At 38.2% G+C, this 16440-nt stretch overlaps 1 pseudogene; it reads left to right on the forward strand.

Moving 5' to 3' along the window:
* The first annotated feature begins 15216 nt into the window (after positions 1-15216).
* Positions 15217-15374, forward strand: LOC150107556 (U2 spliceosomal RNA; annotated as a pseudogene).
* The last annotated feature ends 1066 nt before the right edge of the window (positions 15375-16440 follow it).

The following is a 16440-nucleotide window of genomic DNA, read 5'->3' on the forward strand; positions in this document are numbered from 1 at the left end:
TACCCCTTAGTAAAAAAAAAAAAATTAAAAAAAAAATAAAATAAAAAAATCCGCTAACGTCTTTTTATTCCCATACAGGGAATAAAAAGACATTAGACATTATCCCTTAGTAAAAAATAATAATAAAATAAATAAAAAAAAATCAGCTAACGTCTTTTTATTCCTATACAGGGAGTAGGCGAGGCTCTTTTAGCCCTATCTAACTTTTGGAGACTCAGTGGGCAGTTTAATCTCCACTGGTAGCCAATCAGAGATAGCTAACCCAAGGCTATTACTAATTAAGCGGCACCACAGTGAAGAGAGACTGATAAACAAGTGCCGCCATCTCGTGGTCCCTAACACAATATATAGTTTTAATGTCTGAAATAATGTGGGTTCTACGGTCGATTTTCTTGAATGTATGGGAGAAAAACCCGCTTGCTAATTTGCTAACTCGGGCACCGAAAAAAAGATTGATAGCTCGAAAAAAGGCTTAGGAAAATTTCCTATAGTCGCCGACTAGATTCGAAAGCAAGTCTTTCTTCGTGCGATCAAGCGCTCTGGTGTACAAACTCCACATTCACTGGCTACACAGGCTCTACCTGTATTATTTAAAAATATATATATATTTATTTAAGTTAATCCTGCCTATACATGATAATTTCCCGGTGTACATTGACGAATAGACTAATGTTGCCACATTTTTTTTTTAAATGCACCAGATTTATTAATTAAAAAGTACCAAATACAATAAAAAAATTTCCAGGTAAGCTGCTAGCTCTGTGTATGCTATGTATGCATATATGTGTCGAATTACAAATGGTACTTTGAACAAATAGATTAGAATTATATTTTTTCAGTAGAGTTGGAACCCAGATTTAGTACTATTCAATGTATTATGACTATTTCGGTACTTTAGTAGTCAAAAGTGTACCAAATCTTGTACATTAGTACCAAATGGGGAACGTTGCATACGACTCTGTGATGACGTGAGGAAATTCTATGTGGTCTTTTTCGATTAAAGGTGAGTTAGCCAGTCTCATAAGGGGTAGAGGTTTTCACCCTGAAACTCGGGTTTTTCGTCCCTTGGAAGAGTAAACCGACGCCGTGAACACATACGGATCTACAGTCATAAAATACATATACTAAATCCCTGATTAAGAGGGCTCAACTTCCCCCTCCCCACAGGGGTGGGAGAGAAGAGGGGGAACCTCATACGAATAAATAAAAAACTGAAGCGATTGCCATTTGTTATGTCTGTTTTTATTTCTCATTTGTATAATGCTAATTGATTTGGTGATCACTACTCTTTTCTTTACCTTATTACATATGTTGGCCTCTAGGCTGCTATCTTTAACCCTTATATATCCCTAAATCGTCTGCCTAGCACTGAGTATATGATCTTACTGCTTACCTGACAATTTCTAAATTTTGGGCCCCCCAGAAAATACCTATTCCCTGATCTCTATAAGTCATCCACATTCGCTCAGACAAATTTATTTGCTGAGCCAGCCTGGGCTTTAAGGACAGAGTCAAACTCAGCTTAAGGATGGTTATAGAGTATCAGATGCTACTAATATAATTCGCTTAAAATCAGAAGCCGTAGGTTTTCCTTTTCTGTTTGCATTCGTGCTCCCTTTCCTTTCTTACTTAGGATATCCCCGCGCACGTATATGATCACTAGGTTCTTATTTTTATGAAGGGTCTAGGTCAGTATGCAATTAATGTATATGTACTATACATTAATTGCATACATGGTTAGAAAAGCAAGCATGGAAGGTAACCAACAAATTTAATGAATTCATAAATAATTAACTAGGATCCATCCTATTCATAATATATGTTAATGATCTATGTAAATACAAACTTTTTGGCGAAATAATATCCTTTGCTGACGATACGGCTTTAGTATACACCGAAACAACACTTGAAAATCTAACAAATCGGATTAATAGCGATATGTTAAAACTAAGTATATGGTTTAACAACAACGGATTTAACATTAATACCGACAAAACGAGATATATGTACTATACATTAAAAGACAAATTAGATCACAGTATAACTATAAAATGGCATGAAAGGAAATGTAGTGATACTCTAAATTGTAAATGTAGCTTAATCAAAAAAAAAAAAAAAAAAAGTCAAGTATTTGGGCCTCCATATCGATAGCAATTTGAAGTGAAACTCCCACACCACTTTCTTAACAAATAAGTTTAGGTTCATAATTAACAAAATATATTATGTTAAAAAATTTGTAAATGCAGCATTCTTAAGATGTTTATACTATCCCTGGGTAAATTCTTCACTGCAATATAGCATTACCTGTTGGGGAGGAGACTATTATAACAATCTGCTTCCATTAATAAGAATACAAAACAGAATAATTAGAGCCATAACTACTACCGACTTTGCACATTCAACCAATGATTTGTATATCGTTCATAATATTCTACCATTTCAGAAACTATATCTCTATGGTTGTCTGTTATATGTAAAAAGAAACACTGAAAGTTTCTTGGTATATAATGTAGACTATGGATTGCGCTGCGGTCGAAACACCCTGGAAGTACCTAAGGCTAACAAAGAAATTTTTCATAAATCTTTCGAGTACATTGCAACGAGCAGCTATAATAAACTTCCGAATGAAATTAAATCTATAACCTCAGAATATGTATTCATAAAAAGATTGAGAAACTACCTTATGGGATTAAAGAATGTTGAAATTATTTTAAACGTATAGTATAAGAGATCATTATAACTCATATATCATAACCAATTAAGGTGTTGATTTACAAATTGGTTCATTCAATTAGGAATTAAAATATCAACATGTACATCATTATAACTGGTAAGGGAGCCCTCCTAGATGCGGTCCCCGGACTCTCAGTGTCTGTTTTGAGCTAATTACTTTTCTAGTAACCAGTATGGCTACGGCCCTTGGTTACACATATTTGCATTAACTAACTGACATTACTCTAAACCAGTTACTTATCATAACTATGAAACCATTCGAAATATATTATATTCTACTTGCATATATGAGAAAACGTTTTATTAACCATAATAAAATAATAGCCAAAATAAGTGTTAGTACCAACAGAATATGATAGTAATACTTGAATTTTATTTTGTAACTTTGTACTGTGCATTGAATTGTATTGTGAATATTGTCATAATTATACAAGTTGAATAGTATAATATGTATAATTTGTATACATGATGTGAATAATAAACATTAACAGTCAAAAAAAAAAAAATTACAATACAAAGACAAAATTGATATCAATGCTAGGTTAAAACTTTTACGTTTCTCTCACTTTCTCATTCTTAGATAAACATGGATTTTTTAATCTCTACAACACTATTCTTTCAATTTATCAAATATTTAGTTTACAACTTAATGGGAGCCAACTAGGTATTTGGCACATTATTAATCTCCCTTGAGTAGGTCACGACAGAATCTCCAGTAAGTTAATAGTTCTTAGAATTCAGTCTAATGGTATAGAGTGATTCACACATATAATAATTCTTCATGCTTATCCTTATCACAATTTCGAGTTACACTTTCTTCCGTTTCTGTTAGTCAAGTTCTCTAAAGGGCCAGAATATATAAAAGTACTTATCTACACTATTTTAGGTTCTTTAGGCATTTTCTCGGTCCTTCCTTCTTACGAAGTTCTGGCTGCCTTGATTCTGTTGCCACGTGAGAATCACGTGCTCTCCCTGGATTGGGTGCTCGGTTTCTTTACTAAGGATTTACGTCGATGCTATTCCTTACCGACAGCCTGCGTTCAATATTTGCCATGTTCTGTGGTGGTACCATACTGGGATTTCTCGGAGATCAGCTCTTAAAGATAAGAACTGAATCACGATGACCACTCGAAGCATACGGTGAGAATACAGGAACAAACAAAAACGGGCGGGTTTCAATTCTGTGTTGCAGGTTTTATACGCTCCCCAAGAGCACCACCTTTCCAAGTTTCATCTCTCCTTTCTCCCTTCCGATTCGTCCCCGACTGAGTGACTTCACCGTTCTTCATACGGGGCTTTCCAATTCCGGGAATGCATGCGTCTTGATGTTTTCTTAGAGGTAGCACTCACGGATGCTTACGCTGCTATTGTAGTATTGGGCGATCTTTGCCTCTTCTTACCAAATTATTGGCATTCTTTCACGTGTAGAAATTCACTGATAATTACTCTGATGTGAGTCCTTTTTGTTGACTTTACAAACAGTTCTTATTCTAATTTGCCAGTTGTTATTTCTTTTAAGACATAGTTAAATTGGGCCAAATGATAAGTATGATCATTTAATGGATATTTTCTGTTAGACTCTGGAAAGGTGACCTCATTTAGCTTGAGGTCGCCCGTTTCAGATCTAACAAAGGCCCCCCCTCCTTCTAAAAAAATTTTGTCCCCGAGATAATTTTCCTCTTCAGTCTCTCTCTCCTTAGTTCTATTTCAGTATCAGCGTTTGGATATTCAATTGAGGCTTGATGATCAGGATTGTTTATGGCCCTCACAACTCGTTCATTCGGATTGGAGCATCTATCTTTGATTAGACTAATTTCTTCCGTTTCTCCCCTTTGACTTATCTCTGTTTCAGTTTTCTCTTTCCCCTTCCTGACCTCTGCGATGTCTAATTCCGGCTGAGTGTTAGTTACATGCCCCTCCCCCTTTTTCTTTGGTTTCTGGTTTCCTATAGAATTCTTTTCTCTTCCTCTGAATCGAATGCTCTCTCTGGGGGTAGTCACATGCGAACTCATGCTTCCTTAGAAAATCTTCTCCTAATATCAATCCCTCACTAGACAACGAGTTCCCGGGAAGGATCAGGAAGTTGTGCCAAACATGTAGACCAAACCCCAGTATCTCTAATCTCAGTCTTATGTATTTTATGGCATAAATCGTGGAGGTAGATATGCCCAAAAGCTTGACTGAGTTCTTAAAATGGAAAAGTGGTTGGGTTAAATGTGACCCCATTTATTTATCTAAGGATTAAATCACACTGATGCAGTGATCCTCTGATTAATGTACAAATAATATTATTTATTATTCCTCTAAATTTCCCAACACTATATAATCATAGGGGCCATAATTTCTACGAATTATAAAATTTTACGATATATAAAACTATACGACTTGAGGAGCTTAAGGATCTTCCTCAGGCTTAGTCAAATTAGCTGGTCTTGGGTGTGGATAACAGGTTTTCTTCCACCAGTTGATATGTGGTGTTTTTCATCTCACAAGCAGGCAATCCGTCCACGTGAACACACAGGCTATAGACATAGGATATAGTACGGCAAGGAAGGCAACAAGAAATTATTAATTAAGTTTAATTAAGTTTGCGCCTGAAACAAAGTTCAAAATACTAAGAATAATGATCAGAGCTTTACCCACCTTTACAATGAGTTGCCCTAGTGTTGCACCATCTTCAGACTTGAACTTTGTTTCAGGCGCAACCTTAATTTTTTGCATACTTGGGATTAGGAGTTAAAATAACTAAGTTTATAAAATAACTTGATTACCCTAATATACAATATCCCCAAGTTAAAATTTTATTACATCTCTATCTTCTCCAGAGATTTTTATTAAAAATAAAAACACCTTGTTGCAACTTCTATAAGTAAAGTTGATAAGGCTCCGTATTACTATAACCTTGGTATGAGATCAGTATTATGGGTATGGAGGAAAAATGGCGGATTGTGTGTTAGTGTTTAGTGTCGTGTATTATTGATGATGAATTATGAATTGGTTTGATATGTTTTTAGCGATTTATATTTATGCTTATTCATTAGTAATAGTAGTCAATTGCTTGCTACCATAAACATAAACAGTCACTTTATTTTCCATACTGCTTTATCCAGGTAAGTCATTTGTAATTACAAGGGCGATTCGCTAGGCCTACAGCCGCTAGTATCGCCTTTGTTTGTTTCTTATAGTGACATTTTATTGCTGGTAGACACCTAAGAGTGTCTACGGGATTTGCTAGTGGACCCTCAAAAGTCCACAGGATTATCTTTACCTGCTCGGGACACCTGTGAAATCTCTACTCTTTCTCCATCTGTGTCTTGAAATGGCTAAACTTGTGAATGAAACCAAATTCGAGGAAATATATAAGGAATTCCTCAGACTGGGAAAGCTGCTGAGTGATAATTGGCCGGGAAAAGTGAAATTGTATGACACGTTTACCCCGAATGTGTCTCAGACGTTGCCGCTAAAGATCATTTAGAATCGGTGCCTTCTACTTCTTCAGACTTTCTTCAGACGCGCACGCAAAAAGCGAAGAACAACAGATGAACCGCACAATGACAATAGTGAAATTGAACAGGATTCTCAGGGTTCGGACGCCGCTATTTCTCCCAAAGAAAAGGTGCCTCCGATCATCCTTAGAGAAAAGCATAAGTTGGCAGATTTAAGATCGACAATGTCCAATTTGCATATTGGTTTCATTAAGGCCAAAAACAAACTATTTTGGTAGGAAGAATTGATGGCAAAGGAACTAGAGGAAGAAAAAGAATATCATGGTTTGACAACATCAAGACGTGGACAGGAAAGAGCAGTGCACAACTGCTCAGATTAGCACAAGACCGCAGTTTGTTCGCCAAGATGGTCGCTGACCTTCGATAGAAGATAGCACAATAAGAAGAAGGCCAAAAACATGGATGAAGGCATAAAGATCCAGCCAGCAACAGTGACAGACTATAGAAGGTTGTCCAAAGAACTGGACGACAGAGGCATCCAGTATCATACCTTTGCGCTCAGCTCCGAAAAAAACTTAAAAGTAGTCCTTCGTGGTGTCTGTGAAGACATTGACATAGCAGAAATAGCTGCTGACCTAAATTCTCAGGATCTGCCCCCAGTCAAAGTGAGCAGAATGTACAAAGCTGACAAGACTCCCATGCCATTGGTCCTTGTTGAGATTCATAAAATATACAAGGATATTTACAACATAAAAACAGTCTGTGGTCTCATCGTCACACCGGAACCACTCCGTAAAAGATCATCTTCTGGGCAATGCCACAGGTGCCAGTAGTTTGGCCATGCCCAGAATCTATGCAGAGCGGAATATAGATGTTTAAAATGTGGAGACAGCCACCCAACCAATACCTGCACAAAGCCGAGGACTACCTCGGCCAAATGTGCCAACTGCAGTGGCCCTCATCCCGCGAACTACAAAGGATGTACTCAGCACCCAAAGAACAGACGGATGGAGGCAATCAATCAGCCCTCCTCCTTCAGCACAAGAACACCAGAGGCCCAGACATCAAAACCGGAGACTCAGCGGCCACAGTCGGAGACCTCCAATAATAGAGACACCCGAAAGCAAACAAGAAGCTATGCTGATGTGACCCGTACAACTAGACAAATCCAGAACAAAATCAACTAACAGCACCTAAAAACCTAACAGCTGTTATTCCGGCCTCACTAGCAAACATGCGACAAAATTTCAGCCTATCAAACCCTACTGAAACCTCCACTAAAAGATTTCTTCGTGAAACAAAGGTCATCCTCACAGCTCTCATAAATGAATAGTAACAAACTCATTCCAGCATCTCTTCAGATAGTTGCGTGGAACGCAAATGGCCTTAAAAACAAAATTCTGGAACTCCGACACTTCACATCTAGGTATCAACTAGATGTTATTTTAATCAGTGAAACTCATTTAAAACCCTCAGACAATCCTACAATAAGGGGCTATCACCTATACAGAAATGACAGACTACTCTACAGAGGCGGCGGCACTGCCATCTTTATAAAAAACTACATTAAGCACCACTCTGTGAGCATTCCTTCAACCACTAACCTTGAGATCACAGGAGTGGAAGTAGTCACCAGCTCCACTGGAAAACTGAAAATCTACTCAGCTTACAACCCTCCCCAAAAATCTCTACTTCACTCTGATCTAAATGCCATCTTATGCACCATGGAGCCCACCATTATTGCCGGGGATCTGAATTCCAAGCATCCTGCGTGGAATTGTACAACCACAAACAAGAATGGCATCCTTTACAATTACTTAGGATCAAGCAACGCTGTTGTGGCAGGCCCCACCGAACCAACTCATCTCAGTACGTTCGGCACTGCTGACATTCTGGATATAGTTATCCTTCAGGATATTAAACTTCAATTCAGCATCATATCTATGGATGAACTATCATCCGATCACAATCCAATTCTACTACAGCTGGGAAATCAAGAATACCTATATCGTTCTTCTCACTCCTACATTGCATGGGAAAGACTGTCAGCAGCACTGAAGGATTATATTGGACCTGTTCCTCACATACGCACAAAAGAAGAAGTAGAAACTGCAGTTACAAATCTCACACAACAAATTAATTCTGCTATAAAGGTAGCTTCCTCCTACAAATCTGCCCGCAAGCCAGATCGTTTGCCTGAAGACATCATGAACTTGATCAGAGACAAAAACAGAGCTAGGAAAAGATACCGTAACACGTGTGCACCACAAGATAAATTAAATCTAAACAGATTAAATGGGGCAGTAAGAGATGCACTCAGAGCCCATAGAGACCAAGTATGGGATGAAAAGTTATCCTCCATTTCTCCTACTGATCACTCCATCTGGAGACTCCTGAAAAATATCAAAAACAAAGACAGGTCCCTTTCCCCAATATTCTCTGACCAAGGCCTTGCTCACACAGATGTAGACAAAGCAGAAGTTATAGCACACAACTTAGAGGAGCAATGCAGGCCTTCGTATGGAAACTTTGACTTTGACCACATATATAAGATTCACAGCAAGGTGAGACACTCACTCAAACTTCCTATCTCCAGCACTGACCATATTGCACCAACATCACCTGCTGAGTTATATGACATTATTAAAAAATTAAAGAACAAAAAAGCTCCTGGGCCAGACGGCATTACTAATCGGGTGATTAAAATTAAACCTCTGCCCCGAAAAGCAGTAGTGCACCTGACCAGTATAATAAATGCAATTTTAATATTTCACTATTTTCCTTCCACCTGGAAACTGGCTGACGTAATTCCTATACAGGCAAAGACCCACACCTATCGCAAAATTATCGTCCAATCAGTCTTATCTCAAATCTGGGTAAGGTTGCAGAGAAGGTCATCCTCTCACGACTCCAAATCTCAGTAAATGACCAAAACATCCTCCCTAAAGAACAGTTTGGTTTCAGGCAACACCATAGTACTACCCAGCAAATCCACAGAATTGTGGAATACATCACCACCAGCTACAACTGGCACCAGTGCACATGTGCTGTTTTCCTAGACTTATCCAAAGCATTTAACAAAATCTGGCATTTTGGACTCCTGCACAAACTTATCTCAGCCAGTACCTCATTAAAAATGGTTCACTTAATCCATTCATATCTTCAGAATAGATCAATGCAAGTAAAAATCAACGGTTCTACATCCTCCCAGCGCCACATCTTTGCTGGAGTGCCGCAGGGATCTCTACTGGCTCCATTGCTGTTCTCTATATACATGTCAGACATCCCGCACAATCCGATGACTTCCATTTTGGCCCTATATGCGGACGATACGACAATACTAACCAGATCTCTCAGACCCCATTTCATTACCAGAAAGCTTCAAGAAAACCTTCTAAAGCTGGAGGGTTGGTTCTCCAAGTGGAGATTGGAAGTCAACCCCCAGAAAAGCTCAGCCATTCTTTTCACAAAAAGGCCAATGTCCCCTGCAGGAGATGTGTTACTATTCAATACTAAAATTCCCTGGCAGACAGAAACAAATTACCTGGGTGTAATTCTCGACCAAAAGCTATCTTTCAACCAACACATCAAATCTGCGTGCACAAAGGCATCTAAAGCCATAGCTCAGATCTGTCTGCTAATTAATAGAAATAGCAAGCTCAGCAACAGAATCAAATTGCAACTATACCAGATGACGATTCGTCCTATAATCACCTATGTCTCTCCGGCCTGGAGCCACACCTCTAATGCTAACATTATCAAAATACAGCGAGTGCATAATAAGTGCTTGAGAATGATTCTGAACGCCCCGTGGTATGTTAGAAACAATCAACTCCACAGAGACAAAAATATTCCCTATATTTTCTCTTTTCTACAATCCTTAGCAACCAAGTTTTTCCTAAAGACGTCCACACATCCCAACGATTTGGTTCAGCAAGCTGCAGCATACGATCCAACGGACATATTCAAATATAGAAGACCAAAAGCTATATTAGCCTCCTTTAGTGATGCATAATCTTCATGCCCATTCAGGACGAGCAATCTGCTCATAAATTTTACCTTCGCTGTAACTACAACAGATAGCGGGGAATATGAAAAGCATCTTGCTTTACCCCTAAAGACATAAATGTCAATTGTCAACCTTGGTATGGTATATATACAAGCTGCCTCACATTTTTCCTGGTTGTGGCCTATTTTATATATATATATATATATATTTTATATATATATATATATATATATATATATATAAAATAGGCCACAACCAGGAAAAATGTGAGGCAGCTTGCCTGAAATGTGGGGTCACTGACCACAAAGTCGACACCTGCTCATTCAGAACCCTTGCAGAGAGGATGGGTGGCGCAATCACATCAGCAACAAAACCTAGTAATGAAAAGGTCACAACACAGGAAAAATTTCCGAACCTTGAGGCCACTCCTGATCATGCTGCCATGTCTAAGACAACGAAAAGGTCCCGTAAGGGAGGGAAACCTACCAGAATTGTAGAAACCAGCAATACGATCCCAACAGAAGAGACTGACAATGCAGAAACCATCATGGTAACTCGCACGGACGAAAACGGAGCTACCACTGCCAATACAGACATCGCCAACTCAGATAACGTAGAAGAAGCGAAGTAGAGATGGAGACGAACACCAACACTTCCAAACGGCCATTAAGTCCGCAGGAAGAAGAGCTGACAAATCTCAAAACAGCAAAGGTATCTGAAAACGAACACCCAGAAGTCCCTTATGCAAAAGCAGGGGAGACTGTAAGACATCTCCTTAGAGGTATGCCGGGGATGACAGAAAAGTTCAACGAAGCAATAAATAACGTAGGAGAACATGAACTCCTCCTCACAGGGAAATATGGACCCGACATCGACAGTGCAAAATAGGGTGACCTCTTTATTGAGTAGAGGTAGCCCTGGATATAGACGAGGAGGCAGCTTCGGCGTTCTATATAGCTCTCTGCAAACTAGACATGACCAAGGGAAGTGAGGTGGCGAAAAGAATCATAACAGCCCACAACAAACGAAAAGAACAGTAACCACGTTGAGGGTTTTTCTGTACTAAATATTCAGTCTCTCTGTATTCAGCCTTTCTGTACTAAGCTCCCAGGTGGGGGAGGACCTGAGAACCCGAGCGGCGGAGGCTTACAGTGAGGCGGTGCAGTTCCTTGTGAGCTGCATCACTCGGGCCAGATCCTTCCTCCACCTCTAAGTTTACCTCTCCAGATTTGTTTTGGTTTGTTGTTGTTTTTATGTTACATGTTTCCTTTTTAGGATTTTTCCTTTTTTTTTTTTTTAAAGTGAAAAATCAACGACCGTTTTAGAAACGCCCCTGGGGAGCATACAGCTAAAACAGGTCAACTGAGGCCTCTTTTACCTACTCTACCAAAATGCACTCTATCTTTATTTCCTCTCCTACTATCTGCTGACTCTCAGCCTATCTTACTCTACAGGCCAATGATGAAGTTTGTTGAACTCACAAAAAAAAAAAAAAATATATATATATATATATATATATATATATATTTGAAAAAATAAAGATTTAATGACTATAAAACCGAGATAACATATAAAGATTTTAATGATAAATACTTCTAGTTTCGGCATATAGCAGCCTTCTTCAGGTATTTATAAAGGAATACTAATAAACATTGAATTATCTAAACAAACTGGAAATTACAGGTACAAATTGCCTCATATAATTGATACATAAACAGGTTGTATTTTTTCAAGTTGTTCCAACTGGCGTGCCATTGTTTGTTGCAATTGTGCGTGCAGGTTCACGTGAACGCCAATATTGAATAACTGCAGCATGGCTATCTGGGATGTTATAACTTAAATTGTTGTTTAAGTGGACGGGGTTCAGCAGGATTTCCCTTGATTCTACAATTTTCCTCTCAAACTCATCATCACAGCGAAAGATATTTTCTGATCTATTCCAGCAAACGGAGTGGCTTTGTTGGTCATCATTAGGATTATTTGAAAAAAGAACATGACTGGATAACGCAGTTGCATGAGATCTTTTATAAGAGATGTCTCTCTTATGCTCTTCTATCCGTTGTTCAATAGATTTGTTTGTTTGTCCAAAGTATGGGATATTGCAATCGCACCACAATTTATATACTCCAGGGTACTTAAGGTTGTGATGAGTAGGTTTTGGATGGCTGATTAGAGAACGGATTTTAGGAAGTGTGGTGAAGAAGGTCCTGATATTATATTTTTAAGGACTTTAGCTATTTTTTGGAGACTGTGCTAATGTATGGAATGGAGATGCTACCTTTAAAATTAATAGTCTCTGTTGTGCACTGTCTAGGAGGATCCAGAAGAAATTTCTTAATTGTTTTTTCAGAGTATCCATTTTGTTTAAAAATAAGAGTGAGGTGATTCATTTCTTTTTGTAGTTCATCTTGTTCGTTTAAGAGAGAACGTGCTCTGTGTCCTAAGGTATCTTTTAAAGAAAGAATAACAACGGAACGCGCTAAAAGAATCTATCGTAAAGCTAAGATGGATCTCCTTAGCGAAAGAATTGCAGACACAAAACGTTGTTTAGCTTTTTTGTTCAACACTAAAAGATCTTTAACTCAAAAACTTGAAGAAATCATGGATAATGTTAACTTACATGATTTTATCATTAACAGTGAAGCACAAGTCACACGAATACTAAACAAGAATAAATATACTCTTATTAAGAAATTTAATAATCTAATAGGGACACAAAACAGATCTGGTCATAGTGAAGCCCGTATTAATCCTGAGAAGGTAGTAGTGAACAAATCTTCTCATATGTTAACGGATGCAGAAACGGATATTCTTAGCAAAGGTCTCAATTTTATTCCCTCACCAAAATTTATCCCTAAAGAATCCCTCCTTACAAAAATTGAAAAAGCAAGTTCACTCATTCCTAATCATTTGGCGAAACTTCTTCGTATTAAATCGATTTTCATTATAAATAATTCCAAACCTTCAACAGATAATATTTCAGTGGCTGAAAGAAGAGCCCTAAAAAATCTAAAACAGAACAGTAACATTATTATTTTACCTGCAGATAAAGGCAACTCCACGGTCATCCTCAACTCCGAAGATTACCACAACAAAATGCTTCAATTACTTCGAGATAGTTCAATATATTCAATTCTTCAGGAAGATTCTACAAGAGAATTACAAAACCGTACAAACAACTTGTTAAAGACTGCGAGTGAACTTCCTCATAATGTTCGCCTCTCATTACGCTCTCTACATCCTCTTATCCCACGCATCTATGGAGTTCCCAAAATTCATAAAGAAAACACCCCTCTTCGCCCAATTGTGGAAGGAACTGATTCACCTACATACAAACTTTCAAAATATTTAGCAAAGTACCTCAAGTGTGTCTCCAATAAATCTTCATCTTTCATCAAAAATACCACAGATTTTGTTTCTCATATTAAAGATATTCCCATCAATGAAAATGACATTCTAGCTAGTTTTGACATTATATCTTTATTTACTAACGTTCCTACGGACGAGGTACTTACATTACTACAGGACAAATTATCCAAAAAAATGTTCACTTTATTAAAGCATTGCATTCATTCTGGTTACTTCGGATATCAGGATTCCATTACCAACAAAAACAAGGCCTGGCAATGGGCAAATCTTTGTCCCCAGGCTAGCTGACATCTTCCTTGAAGATTTTGAAAAGAAAGCCATATCTTCCTTCTCATTTAAACCAAAAGTTTGGAAAAGATATGTTGATGATATATTCATTATTTGGAATCACGGGCACACATCTCTCACAGATTTTCTTCGTCATCTAAACATCCAACATCCTAATATAAAATTTACTGCTGATCTAGAAAATAATAACTCCTTACCTTTCTTGGATGTTATGCTTACACGATGCTCTGAAAGATTAAAAATCTCTATGTACAGAAAACCTACGCATACCAATAGATATCTGCATAATCTTTCTCATCATTTTCCACCACAAAAACTTGGAATTATATCTACCTTAGGACACAGAGCACGTTCTCTCTTAAATGAACAAGATGAACTACAAAAAGAAATGAATCACCTCACTCTTATTTTTAAACAAAATGGATACTCTGAAAAAACAATTAAGAAATTTCTTCTGAATCCTCCTAGGCAGTGCACAACAGAGACTATTAATTTTAAAGGTAGCATCTCCATTCCATACATTAGCACAGTCTCTAAGAAAATAGCTAAAGTCCTTAAAAAATATAATATCAGGACCTTCTTCACCACACTTCCAAAAATCCGTTCTCTAATCAGCCATCCAAAACCTACTCATCACAACCTTAAGTACCCTGGAGTATATAAATTGTGGTGCGATTGCAATATCCCATACTTTGGACAAACAAACAAATCTATTGAACAACGGATAGAAGAGCATAAGAGAGACATCTCTTATAAAAGATCTCATGCAACTGCGTTATCCAGTCATGTTCTTTTTTCAAATAATCCTAATGATGACCAACAAAGCCACTCCGTTTGCTGGAATAGATCAGAAAATATCTTTCGCTGTGATGATGAGTTTGAGAGGAAAATTGTAGAATCAAGGGAAATCCTGCTGAACCCCGTCCACTTAAACAACAATTTAAGTTATAACATCCCAGATAGCCATGCTGCAGTTATTCAATATTGGCGTTCACGTGAACCTGCACGCACAATTGCAACAAACAATGGCACGCCAGTTGGAACAACTTGAAAAAATACAACCTGTTTATGTATCAATTATATGAGGCAATTTGTACCTGTAATTTCCAGTTTGTTTAGATAATTCAATGTTTATTAGTATTCCTTTATAAATACCTGAAGAAGGCTGCTATATGCTGAAACTAGTAGTATTTATCATTAAAATCTTTATATGTTATCTCGGTTTTATAGTCATTAAATCTATATTTTTTTCAAATGTACAACAACCGAGTAAAAGCTGATCACCACACACACATATATATATATATATATATATATAACCTTGGTATGGTATGTATGGTATATATATATATATATATATATATATATATAATCGCTTCTCGGCCTTTTGGCTTAGATCAAGTGTATAGTGTCTGTGTGTATCAGCTTAACAGGCTATTGGCATTTCGTAGTATCTGTTCTTAACCGTTAATATCGATACGAGTCTCATCGGTGTTCATGATATTTAACCGGAAATTTACAGATCTTCACAAACCCCGGACCGGGAAAATATTAAACACTTGGTAGTGGTGGGAATAGCTTAAGCGCCCCCCCCCCCAAATCAGCTATGGCTTTGCCGTGTACGCGGACACTCGGAATATCGGAATAGAAGTGGATGCCGACCTGCATCCCCGAAGTTTAGCCAAAGCCCTCATCGAAACAGTCGGTGCCGACCAGATTTTCGAATTTACTCCTTTCGGCGGTGGCCGCTTCCAAGTAGTCGTCAGAAGTATACAAACCAGAGATAAACTACTCGGAGGTTTTGATTGTAATGGGAAAAGAATAGTCCCATTTTTGGTGGGAAATATCACCAAGTTACTTAGAATCCCCAGATTCCGTTTGGAATATGTTGAAACTGATCTAAAGATTATCTACCACATAATCGGGAAATGGGGCGTAGTACGCAAAGTGGAAGTGTTAAATGATGCAGAAAATCCCACATGGAAGTCAGGCGAAGTAACCATCTCCCTCGAGATGAAAGCGCCAGTTCCCAACTTTATTGTCATTGTATCTGCCAGAGTAATGATTAATTACCCTGGCATAAAGAAACCATGTTTCCGATGTGGTGCCTTCACCCACCTTGGGGCCGACTGCCCGAAAACGAAGTGTGCAAACTGCCTCAAACCAGGTCACAACCTGGTTAAGTGTGAGGCAGCTTGCCTGAAATGTGGTGCCACAAACCACAAAGTGGACACCTGCCCATCAAGAACTCTGGCAGAAATGATGGGAGGTGCCATCACAGCAACACCGCCAGGCAATACTAGCCATACAGAAAAGAAAGATTCCCCAAACTTGAAGGCTGCAGCAGAAAGCCATACCATTACACCATCTAAGGAAAGCCATAAGAAAAATAATGCCGCCACAGAAACCATAGCATCCAAACCCAAGAAAGGAAGCAAGAAATCCATGAAGAACCAGCCAAAAAACAAGCTCCCACACAGGCTGAAATCACAGGAGAAGAAGAGAAAGAAAATGACACAGAAAATATGGAGGTAAACAGTGCTCCCTTCAAAAGACCACTCAGTCCAGAGGAAAAGGAGATGAAAAAAAACCAGC

Source organism: Typopeltis vanoorti, chromosome 4 (genome assembly GCF_054136105.1).
Source record: "Typopeltis vanoorti isolate ZY-2024b chromosome 4, IOZ_Tvanoo_1.0, whole genome shotgun sequence".
NCBI classification, from domain to species: Eukaryota; Metazoa; Arthropoda; class Arachnida; order Uropygi; family Thelyphonidae; genus Typopeltis; species Typopeltis vanoorti.